The following is a 7,986-nucleotide window of genomic DNA, read 5'->3' as shown; positions in this document are numbered from 1 at the left end:
ACAAGAGAAAGAGGCTGATGTTAACAAACTAGATGGTCCAGAGGAAATACCCAAAAAGAAAAAAAAGAAGCGTCGCTGGCTGTGTAGACTATTCACTTGTGGTAGTGCAGCATCCTCATAATCTCCTACATATAATCTCATTAGTATAGAACTAACCATCAAGAGCAAATAACTATTCACTTTGCTCCCCCCAACCGGTCACAGCAGATGGCTGCCCCTCCCTGAGCCTGGATCTGCTGGAGGTTTCTTCCTGATTAAAGGGAGTCTTTCCTTCCCACAGTTGCCAAGTGCTTGCTCATAAGGGGATCGTCTGATTGTTGGGGGTTTCTCTTTAATTCAATTCAGTTTCATGTACAGTACCAGTCACCCTGAAGGACACACTCACCCATTCATATAAAAGGGTGAGTGTGTCTAAACCTTTGACTGGTACTGTACATGAAACTGAATTGAATTAAAGATGATTTGTAGGAGACTGAGTTGAATAAAGTGAATTACTTACTGAATCAAGGAATTGTAACATCTTACCCAATAATTTGATCAACAAATAACAAAATAAAAAAATTGGCTTTAAAATAAAAAATCTGAATTGTGAGAACGTACTTTTTTAAGCATTTCAAATGTCAAATTACAGAAATAACTATGTTTACAGTCTGGTTAAAAATGTTTGTTTTTTTTACTCTGCGGATGGTTTTCACTGCATTTGTTTTGTTGATGCCTTTTGGAGTGTTTCAATAGAATTACCGATGGTCCCACCACAGCATTTTAAACAGGTTGAGGTCTCAACCTTGACTGGGTCATTGTAACTGCTCAGTTCTTTCTTTTCTTGCAGTGTTTGTGATCATTGTCCTGTTTCATGACCTAATTTCCCAATGTTGGACAGATTTGACTCTAGAATACTTTGGTAGAGGAGTTCATTGTTGACTCAATGACTGTAAGGTATCCAGGTCATGTGGGTGCAAAATAAACCCAAATCATCGCCCCTCCACCACCATGCTCACAGTTGGTATGAGGTGTGATGAGTTCCTGAAACTGAATGCAGCTTACTTCATTAGCATCAGACCAGGCAAAAAAAGTTGGAGATCCAACTGCATGATTTGCAGGCTCTTCAGATCAGTTCAGCAGTGAAGGCAAATATTTGTCCCTATAGTTTTTTGGTTTTTTTTGCTTCTTAGTAAAAACTTTGGGGAACTACTGTAGCTGGAAATGCAGGGAAGGAAGGGTGTTTATCCAGAAGTGCTCTTCAGGTTACATTGTAAAACTTCAAAAATAACTAACGAAAGTATCAGGTCAAGATTAACAGAGTTTTGGCACTTTTCTATGACGATGTCAGGGCTGCAGCTCCATCTGTTGCCAGATGGCTCATATCATTTAGGACAAACATTTACTGGCACTGGGTATCAATTAAAACCTTAATAATAAGGCTAACCAACTAGTACGTCTGGTACCAACTAGTGACAATAATTTCGATTAATCATCTATTTGACTAGTCACGCTATCCATAGTAATCCATCCATCCATCCATCCATCCATCCATTAGCTTCCGCACATCCTGTTAAGGGTCGCGGGGGGGCTGGAGCCTATCCCAGCTGTCATAGGGCGAGTAGCAGGGTACACCCTGAACAGGTCGCCAGCCTGTTGCAGGGCCAACACGGAGTTACAGACAACCTTTCACACTCACATTCATGCACTCAGTCACACCTATGGGCAATTTAGATTAGCCAATTAACCTAACCCCAGTAAGTGCATGTCTTTGGAATGTGGGAGGAAACTGGAGTACCCGGAGGAAACCCACGCAAGCACGGGGAGAACATGCAAACTCCACACAGAGAGAGGGAGAGGCCTGGGCCAAGGTGGAATCGAACCCAGGCCTTCCAGATGGTATGGTTAGAATACCATCCATAGTAATGACAGTGTAATATGTCATGCTTTGAAGTTCGTCTGAGGTTGTAGTTCCCGCTTTTTAAAACCTGGTAAAGACCAGAAGATTTTTTTTATGTTATAAGGCAATTTTTATAAGAAATTCACAGTGTTCACCTACTATATACTTTAATTTCTTCCGTCTAGTGATTTCCACATATGACTGTCATGATTTTAATGATTTGCCTGTCAGATTGGCATAAAATGGTGGCTCTGAATGCTAGAACACACAGTCTTCATTTTGAAGAACATTTGGGGAAACATTTTTTTCCCCTCTCTAGTTATGTGGCTTTGTGACTAATTGTCCACTCCCGGGACTCTCACTGTAGAATAATGGACTTCAGATTGTTTGGAAATGGTCTTATAACACTTCCCCGACTGATGGGCAGCAGCCATTGCTTCTCTGACATCACTGCTGATGTCTGTCCTCCTTGGTATTGTGTTAACACACATTTGAATGCTCAAGACCAGCAAACTGCCAAAACCTTTATATTACTTTTATAGAGGTGCTCACACTTGCTGATGATCAGTTAATCAAGCGTATTTAATTGTCAGCACCTGGCTGCTACTTAGCATCTTAGTTCCTAGGGAAGCATTAAGTCGGTGTACTTAGTTTTTCACAGGACTGCACGGAGTCCTATGAAACCTTTGTTCACATGACTGTGTAAAGGCAAGAGACAGCCTTTTCATTCCACTTATTAATTTTTAAGTTAATGAAGAGTGATGCCGCACAAACGATCCTTGTTCACACCTGTACCTGAGCATTCATGTCCCAGTTAAGTTGTCGGTCTTTTTCATATGTGTAATTTGCTCTCTCATTCTCTGTCAGCATTAATGATTAAGGCTGATTCAGTATTTACTCGCACAGGTGCACAGACAGTTTTGCTGCTCTCTGCCTGCATAGTGTCTGAGCTCTGCTCTGTCAGCATGAGTGGCAAGTCATGCAAGCCCACTCATAGGTTTTTTTCTCTTTGAGAAAATGTAAAGCCAAGGATGTTTTCTCTTATCTGAGTCTGGGGCTGTGCTGTAAACTCATTTATGAAGTGATCATTCTTTAAAAAAAAAAAAAAAAATAATTATCATTTATCACTAACAAAATAAATGTAGTAAATTATTAATGGAGAAAACAGGAGTCAGAGGTCAGAGAAATGCATTTAAAAAATTTTTTTATTACAAAGTGAATGAAAACAGCTGCACATGCATAGATGTGAAGACAAAACAGAACCTGCATCTAATTATAAATGCTATGTATTAAAACAAGTGTGCAGACATTAAAGGCTGTTTAGGTTCAGTTATTCCCACTGCATGCCTGTTTGCATTAAGAAATATTTATATTGTTTTCATGTGATATATGACCCACTGCTACAAATCTTCAGCTGGCAGCTTAAAGAGGCCTCTTTGAAGCACATGCCATAGCAGAGACTGCGCAGCTGCTTTGCTTTATTAGCCACAGTGCTAATCTTAAACACTCAAGGTCCTCCTGTCTGAGTGGAAAAATACAGCAGGGAAGTGGCATTACATCAGGTCTTTCTTACAGGCAATTTTTTTTTGGTAATGCCATAGTGTTCAGACAGATTTTTTTTCAATCAAGGAGAGTGCAGATTTTGGGACACAGCCAGGCACTGTCTCAATCTTTCTCGACCACTCATGTAAATGTTTTAACCTTTTATTTGTTTCAACTTCTAGTGGTTGGTTCCCTGTGTTCACATATGGTCAAGGCATATCTGTAGAGGACTGGATCTTCCCATAGTTTTACTGCACACCAAATGTATATAACTAGACATCTGTGAACATGGAATGGATTTTCATGGCCGAGCAGCTGCATTCAAGCATTACATCACGAAGTGCAATCCAAAGGGTTGCTGTAAAGCATGCTGCCACTGGACCACATGAAGTGGAGATGTGTTCTCTGGAGTGAAAAATCACACTTTTCCGTCTGATAATCCAAATGATGAGTCTGGATTTGGTGTTTGCCGGAAGAACGGTTCTTGTCTGACTGCTTTGTGCCAAATGTAAAGTTTGGTGGATGGTAGATTTTGGTGTGCGTTTTTTTTTTTAATGAGTTGGGCTTGGCCCCTTAATTTTAGTGAAAGGAACTCTTAATGTTTCAGCATAACAAAACATTTTAGACAATTTAATGCTCCCCACTTTGTGGGAACAATTTCGGGATGGCCTCTTCCTGTTCCAACATGACTATGCACCAGTGCACAAAGCAAGGTCCATAAAGACATGGATGAGCGAGTTTGGTGTGGAAAAACCTGACTTGCCTGCACAAAGTCCTGACCTCAACCCAACAGAACACCTTAGGGATGAATTAGAATGGAGACTTTGAGCCAGGCCTTCTCATCCAACATCAGTGTCTGATCTCATAAATGGTTCTGGCCAAAAATTCCCATAAAAACACTCCCAAACTTTGTGGGAAATCCTTCACAGAAGGGTTGAAGCTGTTATAGCTACAAGGGATGGGCCAACATCATATTAAACTATGGATTAAGAATGGGATGTCACTCAAGTTCCCATGTGTGTGATCTGTCCTGTTGTAAAGCACTCTGAATTACCTTGTGTCTGATTAGTGCCATAAAAATCAATTTGACTTGACTTATTAAGGCAACTCAAATCTCGTGTTATGTCCAGAGACTCTTTTCATTCACGAATGTGGCAGAGGTGTTGAAACACTTTAAAAAACAAGCCAGTTCTACCATGTGAAGGTGTAAGTGTTGCCTTAAGGGCAACTTTAACCCTAGCTTTGAATTCTCAGCTTAGTGAGACACCTTGTCACGCACAATAAAACGAGAGACAGGAATGATAGATTAATTGCATAATTAGGTGTGAAAGTTCTCTTTCCCATCTCAGGAATTATGTTTTTACATGTAGCTGGTTTCATCCAAGAGGACTGAGAGCTGTACAACCAAGGTTTCCGTGTGTAATCTGACAGGGAAATATATGTTGCAGTAAAAACATGAAATGCCGCTGCTCATACAGCATAATGTATACAGTCATCTGAAAAAGAATCTTTTCAAGACTCTATACAGTCCTGCAAACAACTACTGCTTACAGTGGGTTTGGAAAATATTCAGACCCCTTTAAAATTTTCACCCTTTATTTCATTGCAGCCATTTGCTAAAATCAAAAAAGTTTATTTTATTTCGCAGTAATGTACACTCAGCACCCCATCTTGACAGAAAATAACAGAAATGTAGAAATTTTTGCAAATTTATTAAAGAAGAAAAACTGAAATATCACATGGTCATAAGTATTCGACCCTTTGCTGTGACACTCATATTTAACTCACATGCTGTCCATTTCTTCTGATCCTCCTTGAGATGGTTCTACTCATTCATTGGTGTTCAGCTGTGTTTAATTAAACTGATTGGACTTGATTAGGAAAGGCACACACCTGTCTATATAAGACCTCACAGCTCACAGTGCATGTCAGAGCAAATGAGAATCATGAGGTCGAAGGAACTGCCCAAGGAGCTCAGAGACAGAACTGTGGCAAAGCACAGATCTGGCCAAGGTTACAAAAGAATTTCTGCAGCACTCAAGGTTCCTAAGAGCACAGTGGCCTCCATAATCCTTAAATGGAAGAAGTTTGGGATGACCAGCAGTCTTCTTAGACCTGGCCATCCAGCCAAACTGAGCAATTGTGGGAGAAGCGTTGGTGAGAGAGGTAAAAAAGAACCCAAAGATCACTGTGCTGAGCTCCAGAGATGCAGAGATGGGAGAAAGTTCCACAAAGTCAACTATCACTGCAGCCCTCCACCAGTCTGAGTTTTATGGCAGAGTGGCCCGATGGAAACCTCTCCTCAGTGCAAGACATATGATAGCCTGTATAGAGTTTGCCAAAAAACACATGAAGGACTCCCAGACTTTGAGAAATAAGATTCTCTGGTCTGATGACACAAAGATTGAACCTTTTGGCATCAATTCTAAGCGGTATGTGTGGAGAACACAAGGCACTGCTCATCACCTGCCCAATACAATCCCAACGGTGAAACATGGTGGTGGCAGCATCATGCTATTGGGGGTGCAGGGACAGGACAACTGGTTGCCATTGAAGGAAAGATGAATGCGGCCAAGTACAACGATATCCTGGAAAAAAAACGCTTCCAGAGTGCTCAGGACCTCAGCCTGGGCCAAAGGTTCACCTTCCAATAAGACAATGACCCTAAGCACACAACTAAAATAACAAAGGAAGTGGAAGTGGAACAGGGCAGGGAGTCCTTGGTAGCTGCAGTAGGCAGTTTTAACCAAAAATATTTAAGTTGTCATCAATGACTGAACCTATTTCTACAAAGAGGACCTTGCTTGGCATTTATTGCCTATCCGTGTGCAGTAGCTATGATGCCTTTACCTCAATTATGGGCTATATGTTTCTTCATCATGGTCATCTTATTGGGTGCAGATACACAGGTTTGCATTAAGCATTACTACTGCTTTAGCTCTGCTCCATTTGTTTTTTTCTCAGCCTCCTTCTCATCACAGAGGTGAGAGCTCTGATTACCTTTCCCACAACTTTCCTATGCTTGTTTTTCACTATAAAGAAGAACTATCCTGAGTAGTGTGTAAAAATAGACCGATACTGATTACTCCATTTCTTAATTAATTCTTCTTGGGCAAAACTGAATTTGTATTCATGCATTTCCTGTTGATCATTATGTTTGTAGTGGGAACAATCTTCTCCTTCTTTCTGTGTGTCAGTCAATAACAATTGGATGGATATACGGTTTTTCAATGACTCACCGTGTATCCATCCAATAACAATTGGATGGATATACGGTGAGTCATTGAAAAACAAGACCCAAAGCTTTGCACGATTGCACAGATCTGGCTTAACAAGTCTGATTCAGATCCCGCTAATCTTGCATTAATTGGAAAAACACTTAAGACTGCTTTTATTGAGACACTTATTACTAAAAGGCCAAAATTTAGGCTTACTGTATGGCAGTTCATTCCAGATACTCTGACTCATGCTTACCTGGGGGCCACAAGAATAAGCCGTGTCTTGTGGGTACTAACTCAGCACCACTTTAAAAGAAGCTTTGCTTTTGAAACACTTGTTATTACGGTGCAGCTTTCTCTTCAGGCCCAACCCAATAATTACTCTTCTAATTACATGTAAGTGTCAAAAAAGAAGCAGTCAGATAGGTTTGAGGTTAAAATCATGACAATTAACTATTCCTTCCTTCCACAAGCATTTGTTGCCCATCTGATATTTCCTGTCATCGCTCTCTTGTGATCTAAAAATACCACAAATTTCCTCAGGAACCTTTAATTTAGTGGTTCTCAAATTGTGGGGCAAAAAGCCACTGCAGGTGGGGTTTTTACCCTTTATTTACTCATATCCAACAAAGATCCTTTTCTGTTGTTAATAATTGCTAAACATTTTGAGCTGTAGAGTTGTTTGACTATATTTACACTTTGAAAAATTTTTTTTTTAAAAAATGGTCAGCGCACCCTGTGTGTCAGCACATAGTAAACTCTTTAACCTCCTGAGACCTGAGCTCCTGCTTGCGATGCATTTTCAATTTCTCCTAGGTATTTGTGATTAGATGGACCTGATATGTATATATATTAAGCTTCCTCTTTGAACAGGAAGTTGTATTTTGTTACATGGTTGTTCCATACTTTTCTGAGCCTTGTTAAAGGCTTCTCGTTCTGTCAGAATCTCAGGGGGAGGAATGTGAAGTCCTCAAAACACTGATGAAGTATAGACTTTGAAACCCTGTATTCCTGATCAAGATTTTTCCAGACACTAACATTTTGAATCTGCAGGTGATGTATATTGTTGCATGATTCAGTGTGGTCTGACTCACAGAGGTCCAGTCTTGAGCAGCCAGGAGGAAACTGAACCAGCTGGCAATCTGACACAAAAACAAACCAAACAAACCAAACACTGTAGATGAGGATTACGTTTAGAATGTAAGTGATTTCCACAGTAGGTAATGATGTAGTTACTGGGTATACAGTATAGTTGTAACATATTTGTTTCAATATTTATTATGCAATTCAACAACAACAAAAAAAAAAGTATATAAAACTGGCAAACTAACAATAGCCTTATCTGAA

The sequence above is a fragment of the Archocentrus centrarchus genome, chromosome 5 (assembly GCF_007364275.1).
Source record: "Archocentrus centrarchus isolate MPI-CPG fArcCen1 chromosome 5, fArcCen1, whole genome shotgun sequence".
In the NCBI taxonomy this organism is placed as follows: Eukaryota; Metazoa; Chordata; class Actinopteri; order Cichliformes; family Cichlidae; genus Archocentrus; species Archocentrus centrarchus.
This window is presented reverse-complemented; position numbering follows the sequence as displayed.